This window comes from Muntiacus reevesi, chromosome 4, assembly GCF_963930625.1.
Source record: "Muntiacus reevesi chromosome 4, mMunRee1.1, whole genome shotgun sequence".
In the NCBI taxonomy this organism is placed as follows: Eukaryota; Metazoa; Chordata; class Mammalia; order Artiodactyla; family Cervidae; genus Muntiacus; species Muntiacus reevesi.
This window is the reverse complement of record NC_089252.1, coordinates 149,028,370-149,045,361: the sequence shown is the minus strand read 5'-3', so window position 1 is coordinate 149,045,361 and position 16,992 is coordinate 149,028,370. Positions and strand designations below refer to the sequence as shown.

The following is a 16,992-nucleotide window of genomic DNA, read 5'->3' as shown; positions in this document are numbered from 1 at the left end:
CCAATCCTTCCCAGCATCAGGGTCTTTTCCAACGAGTCAACTCTTCGCATGAGGTGGCCAAAGTATTGGAGCATCATATTGGTATTATAAATATCTAATTATATATATATTTGTTTTAAGCACCACAGATAAAAACATGTAGAAGATTCTTATGTGACAGTCAGACTTTGGGAATTTGATTTCTGTGAACTACAAAGACAAAGAAATGAGAATCCATTAAGAACTCTAAACTTAACAGAAGGGTTAAAATTGGTCATAACAGGGAATTGCTACCCAATAGCAGTATCTCACCTTCCATTCTTGGGTTGGTAGGACTCTGAAATGGTGCCAAAATTTGCCTATCAAGAAATTATGCTGCATTGCAACAGTACACGAGTTATCAGGCTATGCCAGACTGGATGTTGCCTGGGAAACTGTCACTGCTTTCTACTACAGCTGGAAGGGAAAGTAAAGTGTCTGTTTCTAAGGCAAGAATATTTCCAAAATTCTCTCTCTCTGGCCCTTTTATAACTCCTGCAGTCCTCACTGTTCCTGTGTCTTCTACCTACTGCTCCTGTTTGGTCTGATTCTATATTTTCTCAAATTTGACTCCCTCATTATCTATACAGAAGTTTAAAAAAAAAAAAAAAGGATACTAGAGCCCTGTTCTCTCATGAAGCAATCTGCTAGAGCGAAGTGGCTTCTGCCCTTTTAGATGATACATGTGTTCTCCATGCCACAATCCCCACTATTCCCTAATGTCTCCAACACTGAAGCTACATATTAAGTTTTTACTTTGCCATTACACTTTCATTTCTGTTTTTTTCCTTATGGTAGAGGGGTATTTCTCTGAGCCTATATATTTATCAGAAGTGGCAAATAAGAGATCTAAGAGGTTCAAGAATTTTTTTTTTCCCCAGTACAGTACAGTCACTTGGTATCCACAGGGGATTGATTTCAAGACCCCCAGAAGATACCAAATCCATCATATAAAATGGCATAGTATTTGCATATAACCTATGTCCATCCTCTTATATACTTTAAATGCTCTGGATTACTTATAACACCTAATACAATGTAAATACTGTATAAATAGCTGCCAGCTTGTGGGCCATTCAAGTTTTATTTTTTGGAACTTTGAGGAATTTCTTTTTTTTTTTTTTTTTAATAATATTTTCTATTCTTAGTTGGTTGAATCCATGGGTGTAGATGGAACACATGAAATGAGAGGGCTGGCTATACAATTCTTAGAGGAAACAAAGACTATTCCTACATGTTTAACATGCAAAATGGGTGTCCATCCAAAGAATAGACCCTGCTCTTTCATCCTCTTCCATCTCACATCTAATCCCTATAGCCACTGGAGCTTATACCTCTCAAGCATAGAAGTGCTCCTGGAGTATGTAGCAGGCTCTGGATTAGCCTGTCCTTACTTGCTGCCTAGTTTCCTTAATCCCCCAGAGCCTACAGACTGGGACAGGCTGGTCAGACGTTTAAAGGTAAAGGCTCTGATGGCTCTAATTCTCTTCCTCATTTACTTGCCTCATTGTCTACAAATAAGCCAATTTCCACAGTCAAGCCATAACATTTCCTCCTAATTTAGCAGTAAATACTATATATTGAATACTATATAGTGAATACTATCTATTGAATCTACAAAATATTGAGCCCCAGTTCAGTTACCTCCCTAATCATTTCACCTTCCTTGTAATTGAAGTTAGATGTAGATGGTTATGGGCTTCCCACATGGCACTAGTGGTAAAGAACCCGCCTACCAATGCAGGAGACTTAAGAGAGACGTAAGAAATACAGGTTCGATCCCTGGGTCAGGAAGACCCCCTGGAGGAGGGCATGGCAACCCACTCCAGTATTCTTGCTTGGAGAATCCTGTGGACAGAAGAGCATGCTTCTCTGAGCATGCACAGAGTCAGATACAACTGACTGTGACTTAGCACAGCACAGCATAGGTTGTTATAATAAGCAATTTGTTTAGCCAAGTGCTTTTTGGGGGAGGGGCACATTGTGTGGCATACAGACCTTAGTTCCATGACCAGGGATCGAACTCATGCCCCCTGAAGTAGAAGTGTGAAGTCTTAACCACTGGACCACCAGGGAAGTTTCCCTAGCCAATGGTTTTTTTATGAAAATGAAGGAAAGGGAGATCAGAGAGGAGGGAGCAGACAGAAAGAGGAACAGAAACAGGTCTTAGTAAATGTGAACCATAATATGATCAATAGATGGCATAAGTTCTAGGGTGTTTTACTCTATATTTTCTCTCCTTGGTCATTCTGTTAGCCTCCTGGAGACAAGGCAAAACTGTATTTTCATGTTCTGCACTCTATATTCATTACTTTAAAAATCCTAGTTTTTTAAAGGACCTGGTATGTTGGAAAAGAAAGTGAAAAAACAGATTTGAGTGGAGTCATCAACCTTCCCCTCTGTGTCCCCAAATGCCAGCACTTTCCAGGGGACTAGCTAGCTTAGCAGTGTCTGCTCCCCTGTAACTAGATGTCTGTCCTAATGGTCAGGGACTTTGATAGATTGATCCAGAAGAACTGGAGCCAACTTCATTTGCATCCGGACAAAATGTCTCCCGGCTCAGGTCAGCAAGGACGTTGAATGGGATGCCAGCAAACAGAGAACCCAAAGCTCATGATGAGAAGCTGTAGACCGAGGTGACCCTGGTGGTCTCTGGCTGAGAACCTTCAGGGGAAAATCTCTTCAGGTCCTCAATGGTCTCCTGTGGTCCAAACACCAAGAAAAACGACTTACAGCAGAAGTGAGAACTGAGGGCTAAATTAGTTTAGATCTTTGTCCCCAAATCCTAGCGTTGGTCTGAGGAAGTGGGTGGAATTGGCTGAGATGAAGTGGGGAGCCGGCAGCCGGGCTCAACCCGGAACACAGAAAAGGGTCGGGACTCTGTGTAATTAGCTCCACGAAAGAGGAAGCCCGAGCCAGCTCCCCAGCAGCCTGAGGCCACAGGGCCACGCTCTCCAGCTGGCTGAGGTGCTGCCCCCACCCAAGCCCGCTGACGGAAGTGCCGTCTCCCTCCTGATAGGAGGAGGGTGACCCAGCAGGTCGGCAAGTGGCCAAGAGGAGCTCCCACTGCCTTCTTCTCCTCTTAGCACGTGTGACAGTGTGGTATGCCCCCTGACCTCTCTTCCTTCCTCCTCTGGGACTAAGCCATGGCTGGACATGACAATAAGGAACTCGTCCTTGCCTGAACCTGTAAGTATGCATTCCTCGTCAGCAGACACAGCGCCAAGGTAAAACTTACCTCAGGCTGGTGAGCTGGTCCCCCGCCATGAAGGATACACCACTGGTTCTTAAGGCATCCACCGAGTTTATTCAGACAAGGCATCTGGGGGTGGGGTGGGGGGTTCCCACTTAAAGACATGATAAGCTCCTCATCTAGTTTTGTTTGACAGCCTCAGCAGACAGGCAAGATGTGCAGATTTTTCTTAGCCTACTTCCTCCTAAAATTTTGTCTGTGGTTAAGCACATTCTGCAAGAGACAGTTTCATCCTGGAGGCTAACATTCTATGCCTCCACCAAAGGTCCGGGACTTCTGAGCCTGCCGTAACCAGACACAAGCCCAAAACCAAAACAGTGACACGTTAAGTGAGGGACTTTTTTGGTGAAGTCAGATCAGCGCCAGGTTTGTTCCCCCAGGTCCTAAGTCAAAGCAGCCTGCCTGTCTTGGTCACAGTGCTTTAATTTCCATCCCCATCACCTTCCTTGATGCGACACCACTACAGGCATGTAAGTGGTACAGTGCCCAGGGCAGAGGGTGGGCAGGGAGCAGGGACTGGGGGTGTGTGGGCTGGCTCTGGACCTTGCTACTTCCTAGCTGGCTGGCCTGGGGGCAACACCTGACCCTCTAAGAAATCCTTCCCCTCATTTCATCTTCTTCCCGGAGATAGGAACTCACCCTGCAGAGTGGTTTAAAAGAGAACAACTGGGGCTTCTCTGTTAAGACTGTACTTCCGCTGCAGGGGGCATGGGTTCAATCTGTGGCCAGGAAACTAGGATCCCTTATGTCTCATGGCCAAAAAAGCAAGGTAAAAGGTGACAGCTAATGGACACCTCATGTCTGGATGGAAAGTAGATTCCTGATAAATGATGGCAGTGATTATTATTGTTGACTTTGTAAAAGGAATTAATCCACTCAAAGTACTCAGAACAGTATACTCAGGAAGTGTCCCTTATTATTTATTCTTGTGATATAAGGAAAGAAACCCAGATGCCTTGTCACTTTGGGATCTGCATGCCTCACGGAAGTAATACTATGTATTTGGCTAACATGCCTGATTTCAGAAAATTGTTGACACGATTTAGCAGGTTAAATTCAGCCTATGAAAGGGAAGTGAAAGTGTATGATCTACATCTTAGAAACAGCAAAGACAGGAGGTCAGAGAATGAGCAGAGGAAGAAAAGAATATAGCTGGGAAGATAAATCAGGAAGGCACAGCAGGACTGCAGATCTGAGCTGAGGTCCAGGCTGTTGGGAGAGCAGGGGGCTGACCCAAGTGTGGTTCAGCAGGTAGAATCTACTCTATTCTAGGTGGATGAAGGCAAGGGAGAAATCACAGATGACCTTGTAATTTCCGTCGTGGAGCAATTAAGTGAATGTTGGCTTCACTTACTGAAAAGAACAACACACTTGGGGAATAAGATCATTAATTTAGAACTGATTTTAAATTGCATCCTTGCATACTCTCAGAGTTTATGCAACCAGCAGCAAAGAGAGATTTCTTCTTAGCAATTTTTGTCATGTATTTTAAAACTACTCTGAGATTTAATTAGCTTCCATCACCAAGAATAAATGCATATATGGAACATAAACACAGAATCTTTTTCTTCTGATACCAATATACCAAGTGACTAAGTCCACAGTTATACAACAGTTAGAAATCATGACAAAGAAAACAGAATGTTGACATATGACTCATAGGTTAAACTGGTGAACATCAGAGAAATAGGAGCAATTTGTAGTTCTCCGTTTTCATTTATTTAAATGTATTTCAGAGATTCAACAACAAAATGTGTTAAGGAAAGAAACCGCCTAAAGGAGAAAGAAAGGAAGGCAAGGAGAAGTAACCAGTAGCGTGATTTTTGTGAATGATAATTTGGAAAAATATTTAAAAGTCTACCATTTTACTGGTAGAATGGAAGAGTGATGCACAAGTGACATACGAAACAAATGATGCTGTTTGGGGCACTCTATCTTACAAAGCAAATGTCTTTCGGAAGAGAGTCTAACCGGAAGCCACTTTTCACACTGCTATTTTCAGTCATTTTCATGTCTTCATTAAAATGTTTCAAATCCTTTTTCAGTGATAGAAATGATGCCTTAACATAGGGCTGTAACCGCATTTCCAGCACTGAATTATAATCTTCTGCTTCTGTGTTTCTCCCTGACTGACAGGGAGCTCCTGAACAAGGAGACTATATTTTACTCAACCTTGTACCCACTGGTATCAGGCACTGCACCTGGCTCTGGAGGCACTCATCGAGATTTATCTTAAAAAAAAAAAGGAAAGAATGAGTAGCATGCATCAAAAATATTAAGCAATTTCTACCTTCCATAAGAAGACAATTTCATGGTCAGGAATTTTGCAGTTAATATTTAAATATCTAATATTTAAGATATTAGAGCTTGCCTCTATAAATGTGGTATGACCAAGTTCAGATAGTTTTGAAAATAAATTACTGCATCCATAATCTTCCATGCACACAGATGAAGGGTGAGCATTTTGGTTTCAGCAAATAATGTTACCAGTCTTAGAATTAACATATAACACCACTTAAAAGCATGCATTAAAAAAATAAGTTTTGTTTTATTGAAGTATAGTTGAGTTAAAATATTATGTTAACTTTTGCTGTATAAGTGATTCAGTTATACATATATATACATTCTTTTTCGTATTCTTTTCCAGTACAGTTTATCGTAGAATATTGAATATAGTGCTATACAGTAGGATCTCCCTTTTTACCCATTCTATATATAATAGTTTGCATCTGCTAACCCCAAATTTCCAATCCATCCCTCCCCACAGCCCACCCTGATGCAACTGCAGGTCTGCTGTCTATGTCTGTGAGTCTGTTTGTGTTTCATAGATAAGTTTGTCTGTGTCTTATTTTAGATTCCATATATAAGTGATACCGTATGGTATTTGTCCTTGTCTTTCTGACTTCACTTAGTATGATAATCTCTAGGTCCATCCATGGTTCTGTAAATGCCATTTTTTCATTCTTTTTTATGGCTGAGTGGTATTCCATTCTGTAGCTGTACCACATAGTCTTTTTTTAATTTATTTTTTTATTGAAGGATAATTGCTTTACAGAGTTTTGTTGCTTTCTGCCAAACCTCAACATGAATCAGCCATAGGTATACATAGATACCCTCCCTTTTGAACCTCCCTCCCCGTCCCACCCCTCTAGGTTGTTACAGAGCCCCTGTTTGAGTTTCCTGAGCCATACAACAAATACCCGTTGTCTATCTATTTTACATATGGCAATGTAAGTTTCCATGTTACTCTTTCCATACATCTCACCCTCTCCTCTCCTCTCCCCATGTCCATAAATCTATTCTCTATGTGTGTTTCTCCATTGCTGCCCCGTAAATAAATTCTTCAGAACCATTTTTCTAGATTCCGTATATGTGCGTTAGAATACGATATTTATCTTTCTCTTTCTGACTCACTTCCCTCTGTATAATAGGTTCTAGGCTCATCCACCTCATTAGGACTGACTCAAATGCGTTCCTTTTTATGGCTGAGTAATATTCCTTTGTGTATCTGTACCCCATCTTCTTTATCCATTCATCTGTCAGTGGACATTTAGGGTGTTTACATGTCTTGCCTATTGTGAATGGTGCTGCTGTGAACACTGGAGTGCATGTATCTTTTTAAATTATAGTTTTATCTATATATATGCCCAGGAATGAGACTGTTGAATCACATGGTAGTGACTACACCAGCTTACATTCCCAAAATACCCAGGTATTTTTAAACTGACAGTGTTGTGAATAGCCCCCTCCAATATGACAACTTGAAAAGTAAAAGCCATTTTAAAGAGAAAATTTTCAAACACAGATGATGATTGTGAAAGGTAAAAGGGGACTCTCTGCCAGCCTCTCTGGGTGAGAAAAAAAATGATGCTCTTAGCATTTTGCAGGTCTAAAATATAGCTTCTGTATTTGCATAGTTTATGCCAACATGGATTGTGGAAAGGAAATTTTGTTGTCACCAATAAATAGTTAAGTCAACTGACTTAAACATCTCAAAATGAGTGTCTTCAAGAGCTGGCCTGGGTTTGGACAAAACTGTGCTTTTACAGATATGGTGATCTGGTGAACTTTAGCGAAGTGGAAGTGGAATATTATTCAGCCTGTGAAAAGGAAACCCTTTCACCTACATCAACATGGATGAACCTTGGGGATGTTATATTAGGTGAAATAAGCCAGACACAAAACGACAAATACTGTGTGATTCCATTTCTATGAGGTGTCCGAAAGTGAAAGTGAAAGTCGCTTAGTCGTATCCAACTCTCTGTAAACCCATGGACTATACAGTCCATGGAATTCTCCAGGCCAGAATACTGGAGTGGGTAGCCCTTTCCTTCTCCAGGGGATCTTCCCAACCCAGGGATTGAACTGGAGTCTCCCGCATTGCAGGTGGACTCTTTACCAGCTGAGCCAGCAGGGAAGCCCAAGAATACTGGAGTGGGTTGCCTATCCCTTCTCCAGGTGATCATTCTGACCCAGAAATCGAACTAGGGTCTCCTACATTGCAGGCGGATTCTTTACCAGCTGAGCTCCCAGGGAAGCCCATGAGGTGTCTGTAGCAGCCAAATTCACAGAAACAGAAAAGTAGAATGGTGGTTCCCAGGGGCTGTGAAGAGCAGCAGAATGAAATATATGGTTTAATGGATAGAGTTTTTCCGATCTGTAAGACGAAAAAGTTCTAGAGCTCTATTTCACAACAGTGTGAATATACTTCACAGTACTGCACTGCAAATGGTTAAGATGGTAACATGAGGGGGGGAGAGGGGGTGGGGAAGGAAAAACACTAGATTCAGAAAACTAAGTCAGTGATCTTCTAATCAAGTTTAATACTATTTAAAGGTAGGGCATATTGCTAAATAATTCAAGATGCAATCCTCCTAGTGTATTAAATTATTCTTTGTGAAAAGGTTTATAACCTTTTATTTTTCCTGAAATTTATGGACCATGGCTCTGGGACTAGGGGACCAAGACTCAGGAGGCCAAGTCCTTGGTCCAAACTCCATGGTTAGCCACTTAAAAATCTATTTTTATACTGCTAATTTATTAGGATAATTTAGTAATTATTTTGTATTACTAAAGCATGGATGTATGTGTACTAATTCCTAGAATAAACTGAGCATAGACTAATTGCTAAGCACTCTGCTTAGCCCTTGGTCTATTCAATCTCCACAAGCAGAACTGGGACAGAGAGGTTAGTAACTTTCCCAAAGTCACTCAGCTCACAGATTACAAACTTCAGACTCTGAACTCATTTCTTTGGCCTCCAAAGGCCATGCTCTGAACTATGAAGGTACACTGGAGCAGAATAGAGAAATTGCATAAAACAAAAATTCTAAAGAAGGTTTGCAGAAAAGTTAAAGCAATCCTGACAGAATGAGGTCTTTATAAATTCCATTGCTTTCTCATCCTGGTGAAACCACAAATTGGGCTCTTGTCAACCTGTAAGCTCCCAAACTCTAGCAACTCTGGCCTTGCTCCTCTATAATGCAAAAGCTTGCATGTACTGAATTAGTGCAGAATAGTGCAGAATTTGTTCAGTTACTAAATTCAACTCATGAGAAGTTTTGATCCAGTCTCAAAATTCTTAACATACTTTGAGAAGACTTTGTGACCCCAAAGAAACAAATTATTCATATGTGCTTGAAAGCGCTAAATGCAAATGATTTGAAGAGAAATGATCAAAAATGTATACTGTTTCAAATCATACAAGTGAAGAAAACACATAGAGTTGTGGTTTGCCAAATTTGGTCCTCTTTTTTAAGGTAGCCAGTCACTGATTTGTACACAGACACACGCCATGCCAGCTGGCTGAAATAAGTGCATTTATAAGTAAGTATTTAGTGGGCTGATTTCTAGCCCATTTGAAACACTCCGTTCCAATAAGATAAGAAAAATAAGTGTTCCTTAAAATAGAAAATGTAGATAAAATGATAATGGCTCATCTAGAGATAAGTCTAAATTAATCTGCAGCCAGACCTATTAAAAATTGTTACTATTAAAGAAAGATCATTTCTGCCATTATATTCAGAATATTTTCACTAAATTATAATATTGGGCTTTTGTGACTTTGCTTTTAAATAAATTATGGTTTAAAACAAATTATAAATTTGTAATGACACATTAATATAAACAGAAACTGAAAGGCAAAACTCCAATTTGACTAAATATTATTTTTGCCTACTCTGTACCTGCACCCAATGTGGCTGAAACAGACTAGAGAAAACCAAACACCCCTGTTGAGCATGGACTGTAGCCCTCCAGGCTCCTCTGTCCATGGGATTTACCAGGAGTGGGTTGCCATTTCCTTCTCCCGGGGATCTTCCTGATCCAGGGATTGAACCTGTCTGTGTCTCCTACATTGCAGGTGGATTCTTTAGTCTGAGCCACTCAAGGAAGTCCATTCAAGTAAGGGCTCCTAGCTTTGAGTGGGCCCCCATGCTATTGAGGAGACAGCCTCCTCATCCCCCAGATGACTATTTCATACCGTTTTCTCCATCCACAATGCAGAAGAGCCCAGTTTGATTCCTGGGTTGGGAAGATCCACTGGAGAAGGGAAAGGCTACCTACTCCAGCAGTATTCTGGCCTGGAGAATTCCAAGGCCTGTATAGTCCATGGGTTTGCAAAAGTCGTGAGTGACTTTGACTTCACTTTCACTTCTCCATCCTCAGACCTCTGATACCACCCTCCCCAGGTTCACTCTCCGTTGGTGACCTGGCCCCTGCTCCTAGTTCCCTGAGAAAAGAGCAGTCAGGAAAACCCCTACCCGCTGGCGCCTTCACCACATCCTGGGTCTTTCCTGGCATTTCTTTGGTTGAATGTCCACCGTCCTATCCAAGGCCAACCTCTCCACTTGGGCCCTAGAGACCAGTCCTTTCACCAACTCAAGGGAATGGCTCCAGAATTCTCTCCCATTCCTCCTGCAGCATCTTTTCCCCTGTCTAAGGAATCATTCCTGTAAGTGTACAAACACGCTCCTGTTGTTCCCATCTTAAAAGAAACAAAATCTCTCATCCCCCACTTCCCCTCATCTTTAGTTTCCCTTTACTTATAGTTTAACTCCTCGAGGGTGGTACTGCCACTAATTCTCCTCTCATTCTCTTAACCACTCTAATCAGCAGCTGTCCCCAACACTGTCTAGGTCACCCAATGTCCTGCCAATGGTCAAACATCCCACTTATCACCTATCTCTGACTGAGACCATCCTTCCTCCCTTGAAACACGTTTTCCTCTTGGCTTCCAGGACCTCATCCTTTCTTCTTACTGCCACTGACCCTTCTTTCTCAGGCCCTTTCCAGGTTCCTTCTCCTCTTCCTGACCTCCCAGGAATTCTCAGACCTCTTTTCTTCTGTAGCTTCACCATCTCCATTGGAGACGGCATCCAAACCCAAACCGAACTGTTCTCTCTAGACTAGTCCTCTCTGCCCAGTGCCAAATCCCCACCCCACATCTGACTTTAGATGCGTACAAGGAATCTCAAAGGGAACAAGCCATCCACCCCTCCCCCAAACCTGTTTCTCCCAGAGCTTCTCCATCTCAGTAACTTCATCCCTCTTGTGCTCAGGCCAAGAGGCATGGAGCTAGCTTTGTATTCCCTTCTCTCACACCCCATCCGCTCTCCGCAAATCCTGTCACCTCTGCTTTCACAATATATCCAGAATCTGATCCTTTCTCATTCCTTGGCTAATGTCACTCTGGTTTAAGCCTCAACTCCTGCATTACTTGGTAACTTCCTTAATTGTTCTTGCTGCTTTTCCTCACATCCCAGTCCTATTAAGACGGGTGTTAATTTTCTGCTCAAGCCCCTTACGATGGCTTTCAAATAACAAGCCCAGGTCCTTTCAATGACTCATAATCTGCCCCCTCCCTGACTTTTTTTGCCCCACAACGTAGCTTATGTGACCTTAGTTCTCCAGGATCCCCCCAGGAATGGAGCCCGAGCCCTCCCTTGCACCCTCAGCATGAAAGCACGGAGTCCTAACTAACCACCGGAGCACCAGGGAATTCCCATCTGTGAGGTATAGTTCGGGCCAAGGCAGAAAAGGAGACGACCTCAACGGAGGTAGGTTACCTTTATTCAGGCAAGGAGGGGCAACAGTCGGCCTAAGGACCAGGCTGAGTGTGAAAGGGATCAGGGAGGCTTCATCTGTAAAGGGATGTTTGTGGAAGCGATAAGGGAAATGTTAGGCAGGCGGGACTTTTTCGGTAACCTTTAGTTGAGATGGCATTTGTAGTTGAAGAGGGGGTGGGAGGTTTTAGGCAGGGGGTGGTAAGTCCCCTGGGCAGGAGGCGCTAAGTTCCGGAGCAGTTTTGTTTACCCTGAGGTTAGATGATTCAGCAAGGGCCTTTGAGACAGTTGATTTCTTTTCTAGGCCCAAGGACTCCATCACCATCTGCCTCTCTTTCTTCTCAGTGTGAAGAGAGTCCATCTCCTGTATGTTCCTCCCTTGTTTTCTCCAGCCCAGTCACATTCTTTTCCTTATTGTTCTCTCTGCTTGGAGCTTCCTCCCACCAGATCTCCACAAGGTTTGCTCCATCCCCGCCATCCCCACCCTCAACTTCTCAAGGCAGCCTCCTCCAGACCAAGGTTGTTTACTTCCATTGCAAGGTTCTTAGCAGGATCTCCATAACAAAAGACAAACTAACAAGAGAAAAGTTACAAATTAGCCTTTCTAAGGAAATGAAGACCCAAAGGGAGGATTGCTGATGTTCCCTCACTGGGGCAATTTGACTCTTTGAGACCCCAAGGACTGCAGCCTGCCAGGCTTCCCTGTCCTTCACTATCTCCCAGAGTTTGTTTGAACTCACATCCATTGAATAGGCCTGAATGTTTTCAAACTGGATTTGAAGATCAATAGGACAAAGGGCAGTGAACTGAGGGAACTTAGCCAGCCCTGTTTATTGGAATTCCTCGGGGTCCCTTTGTCTTCACAGATAAGGATGCTGTGTACGTTTAGGACGCTCAGTCATGTCCAACTCTTTTCGATCCCTTGGACTGTAGCCCCCAGGCTCCTCTGTGAAATTCTCCGGGCAAGAATACTGAAGTGGATGGCCATTCCCTTCCACAGGGGATCTTCCCAGGGATCTGCATTGCAGGCAGATTGTTTCCCACCTGAACTATCAGGGAGGTCCAAGGATGCTCCTTTCTTAAATGGAGAGGGCTTCTCCCACACAGGGTCTTAAGACTTGCTTCAGGGTGGGGTGGGGAAGGGTGGCACCTGCCGTTTCTCACATTCTTTTGCTTAAAATATTTAACACGTGAAGGTGCTGCATTCTAGGGTAGAGGTCATGAACCCCGTCACCACCCTATTTAAAATTCCAACCCACAGTCCTTACTTTTGCCCCATCCAGCAATCATGTTCCTATTCTCTTTTATCTAACATATTATTTCACTTGCTCTTTAGTTGCCTGCCTCCCCCAACACAAAGATCAAACTCTATGAGGGCAAGGTATTTTTGGGTTTTTTTCCCCCTGTATTATTCACAGTGATTTCTGCCCAGCACTTCATACAGTGCCTACCACAATTATTTTGAATGAATGAGTGAAAGAAAGACTGAATAAAATAAGCCATGGCTAATGACATAGATATATTTTACTATCCACGGCAGTGTACCTGGTACTTGGATCTATTTTCTTATTAAACCCATGCCTCTATGTAGTGGTTATTATTATCTGTATTTCACAGAAGAGAAAATCGCAGAGTCACAGAGGAGTTAAGTGACTCCCAAAGTGAAAGAATCAAGTTTCAAACCCAAGTCTGTTTGGCCCCAAAGTCAGACATCCGGCAGTTCACTTTATTTCATAGTATCATCGCTCTGGCTCCAGGCCTCTCCATCAAAAGACATGCAATTACCACATCACAAATCAAGACCAAGGTTTCTGAGTGGTCCCCAGATGGGATATCAGGGCCAAACCCAAGAGGACAGTAGCCCACCTCTCTTTATAGGCTGTTGTGAATCTCGAGTTTTCTATGGCATTTCAAACATCTGAGTGCTTGCAACAATCTATGATTTACCAGATTTTTTGCATTTTACCATCGGTTGTAAGTGGCGTTTGTATTTTTTCCAGAGCCTTTAATAAAAATGGAAGTTGACTCTTTCAAAAGGAAGAAAGAGAATGAAATATTTCAGAGAGATATAGAATATCTGCATAGAATATTTCTGGTAGTACAGACAAGAAGGTGTGACAGTATTGTTTCTAGAAAGAACAAGGGATTAGGGAACAAGGAAGGGAGGAAAAGTTACTTCTCACTCATACACCTTTTGAACTTTTGCACGCTGTGCATTAAGTAGCTTCTAGAAACAAGCAAAATGATGTAAGGATGGCAATGAGGACAGTATGCCCTGTCTGACTCCCCCCCCAGAGGGCCATGAAGATGACCGCCTGCAGTCAGGTGTGCTCTATCCTGGGCTGATCCAGCGAGGTGATTTATGTCATTTCAGCTCTCCCAGGGCCTCAGTTTCCCATCTGCAAAGTGAAGATAATAAGAGCTTGCCATACTTTGTAAACCAGGATTTATTGTGAGATAGCACATTTTAAGTGTAAAACATTATACATGCATAGTTCTCATTATCTTTTAGGAAAAAGCTGGGTGAGAAAGCCAGCTCACTGAGCTACAGAACATGAAATGGGGCCAGAACAGCAATTGTAACTCTCTCCATATATCATAATAAGTTCTTGGAAGTAAGAAAATCTGTGGGAAATAATCTGTTGCTTGGTCTCAAAAATATTCATTTTGAATTTAAAGAGTGCAAGTGAGATTAGCATTTGCATTATTACAGCTCCTCTGTTCTCTGGTCTTAGGATGATTATGTGAATTTTAGTCATCCTCTAAATTGTTCTTTTATTCTTACCATGTACACACTAGCTGGAATTTAGAGAACTGGAAAGATCTGCAACTCATTTTCAGAATTGCTAGACTCAAAATAATGGCAAGTTTTCAAAGTTATATCACAGATTACTCTGAATTTTAAAATACTAAAGTTAGATTTGGAACTCATTTGTAGAATAGCTAGAATCAAATAATGGCACATTTTCAAAGTGATGTCACAAGCCACTCTGAAGTTTAAAATACAGAAGTTATCAGGTGGGTTCTAGATACACCCCTGCCTTGAGACACAATAATGATTCTAATTAAATTCATGGGAAAAGTGTTAAATAATTTGATTTGTGGCTATAGAAAACAGGATAAAAACAAAGTGTAATGTGTGAGATTAATTTTAAGACATACATTGAGCAGTCAGTGAAGTGAAGTAGTATTTTTCAAGAAAAGATAAATGCATCACTTAACAGGCCAATTTACCTGAAACATAGAATTTAAAAAATCTAGGGATGAAGGACATTATTTCAGCACTATTTTGGAATCTGTTACTCTTGTTCTTTAGGTATCTTACACCATTTAAAGCAATGGAGAGATACCTTATCCTAAAGTGTTTGACATACTTTATAAGGTTTGCTATTGGGAGAAAACTTCTAAAACTTCATTTCCTCTTGTTTGTTTTCTTTTTTCTGATTTATTTCTTCCTTCTCTTTCCTCTTGGCATCTGTAGGACAAGTGATATTCCTCCTCTTCCAAGTCAGATCCTTCCCAAACAAAACAAGCTTTATCTTATCAATCAGAGAACCACTTCCTATTTCCCTTTCCTGTCACCTGCTGGTTTCCAGTGGAGCAGGAGAGGAGGCTTTGCCTTTTTGTGTTTACCAGAGGCCTGTGGCCGAGACCCCTTGCTTTCTGCAGCTCCGGAATGGTCTATCCTTCCACCCACAGGAGGTGGGAGGAGCAAGGGAAGTGATTTGAAAGCGGCTTGTAAACTCTTTAATGCCCCCATGCAAAAATTCAGGATTCTGACTTTAAAAAATTAATTAGAAAAGGGACCAGTCTTCCTCTCATCATTTCTCACATCGCTCTTCTCACTTCCGCTTCCAGTCCCCTCACTCTTTCCCCCTTTCCTCGTCTAATAGCTTTCCCAGCTGTGAACAAGCCACACAAATAAGTGTGATAAGAACCCAGAGTTTGAATCGTTAAAATGAAACAAAGCAAGAGTCAATAGACATTGCACCCAAATTACTTAGAAATGTGAAATGAAAGCAAGCTAAGAGCCAAATTTCAGGAAGAAGCTCTAGTTTGATTTACTTATCAGTTTGTTTCCGTATTTGCCCAGTTCTTAAAGCTTCTGTCATTAGTCTTCCACTTCCTAACGCAAGAAAGTGCTGATTTGTGTCATTTGCTCCAGATGCCACCGGAAATGGCCTCCTCTCCCCAGACGCTGGCTCACAAACAGAGCAGCCCCCAGAGGTGAATTTATCTGCCTTGCAGCCCAGCCTCTGGGCTCTGCAACCTGACACGTCAACCTCCAGCCGAAAAAGGAATCTCTCTAGGGAAAAGATCTAGGACCAACTGAGAAGCACATTTCTAAATCACCAATTACTTTCATCAGTAAGTACTTTCAGTTTTCCCATTTTATTTTAAGCATTACTATTTCACATTTCTGACCAGCCTTTCTTAGGATCCTCATTTTGGGGGCACTTAATGTATAGGAAGGACTCACCATCCCAATCTACTCCGCCCCACCTCCACTTAACTGAAGAGTCCTAAAGAGACAACTATTATTATTGTAATATTGTCTAATAAGGGTGCGTGACTGATAAGCTACTAAATCTCTAAAAGCATACAGTGCAGAGAAACAGTGAGCTGTGAACTGGAGAAAAGAGATGAGGCTTCTACTGTCTGTGTAATCTTGTATGTTGTGGTTGACCACAAAGGCTTGGCATCAGTTATGACTCCTAGCTCTGCTTTTTATAAAATGGATGACCTTGGGCAGATGACTCAATCTTTTCATTTTTGAATGTGTAAAATGGAGAAAATGAAGTACCAATTTTATCCAGGTCTTAAGAGGAATAAATAGAGGAGACAAAACACTGAGCATACTGTTGAGAGGGTACTAAACAATGTCACTAAATAATAAGTTAAGTTTTTTAAGTAATAAGATAAAACTTCATTTCACTGGACAGTTTCTTTAACTGCTAAGTCCCATCCCCCAAATATGCTGAGATGACTCAGAATAACATTTAACATCCATGGAGTTTACAGAGCATTTCATTTCCACAATTAACCCTGAGGTAGGCAGTGCCGTTAGTTTTGTTAATGAGGGATACGGGATTAAATGCTGAACACACAGTGGGAGCAAACTCTTAGGCCCAAACTCAGCTCTGAAGGAGGGAAGCAGGACTTGGGAAAGGCCTGGTGTGGTGGTGGGTTCAGTTCCCTTGGCCCTCTCCCCTTCTGCACCTGGTCCCTCCTCTTGTTCCCAGCCTTGGGCTTGAAACCTAGGGAAATCCCATGTAGAGAAGTGGGAACCCAGAGCTTCTACCAAATAGTGTTGGTAGGAAGCAGACAGAATCTGGCTCTTAGAATGCCATTTTCCCATTCAAAACCTTTGTTCCCCATAGAAACCTAGTATCTGAATATGAGATAATACAGTTAAAAAATAATACCAACAGCAATAATAAAAATAATATCATTTTAAAAGCTCTTCTGGACAATCTCCCTAGGAGAACACAGGGGCCATTTCTCCTATTTCAGGCTTAAACACAGAGGTAAAGTCAGCACTGGTGGTGGCAGAAACCTTTGGCCTGCTGACTCAGACCAGTGCTTTCATCGTTGGTTAAATGGGCTTCTGTGGCCCTTCCTGGAGACAGAATTTTCAATATCCAACCTGTTCATCAG

The 16,992-nt window shown here is 42.1% G+C and overlaps 1 protein-coding gene across 1 annotated transcript in view; it reads left to right on the top strand.

Moving 5' to 3' along the window:
- The window catches only part of PCED1B (PC-esterase domain containing 1B), a 126,183-nt gene that overhangs the window by 96,050 nt on the left and 13,141 nt on the right, over positions 1 to 16,992 (top strand). Inside the window, exon 3 of the mRNA XM_065932158.1 lies at positions 15,500 to 15,702. The gene's annotated coding sequence lies outside the window, so the exon portion shown is untranslated. The remainder of the gene's footprint in view (positions 1 to 15,499; positions 15,703 to 16,992) is intronic.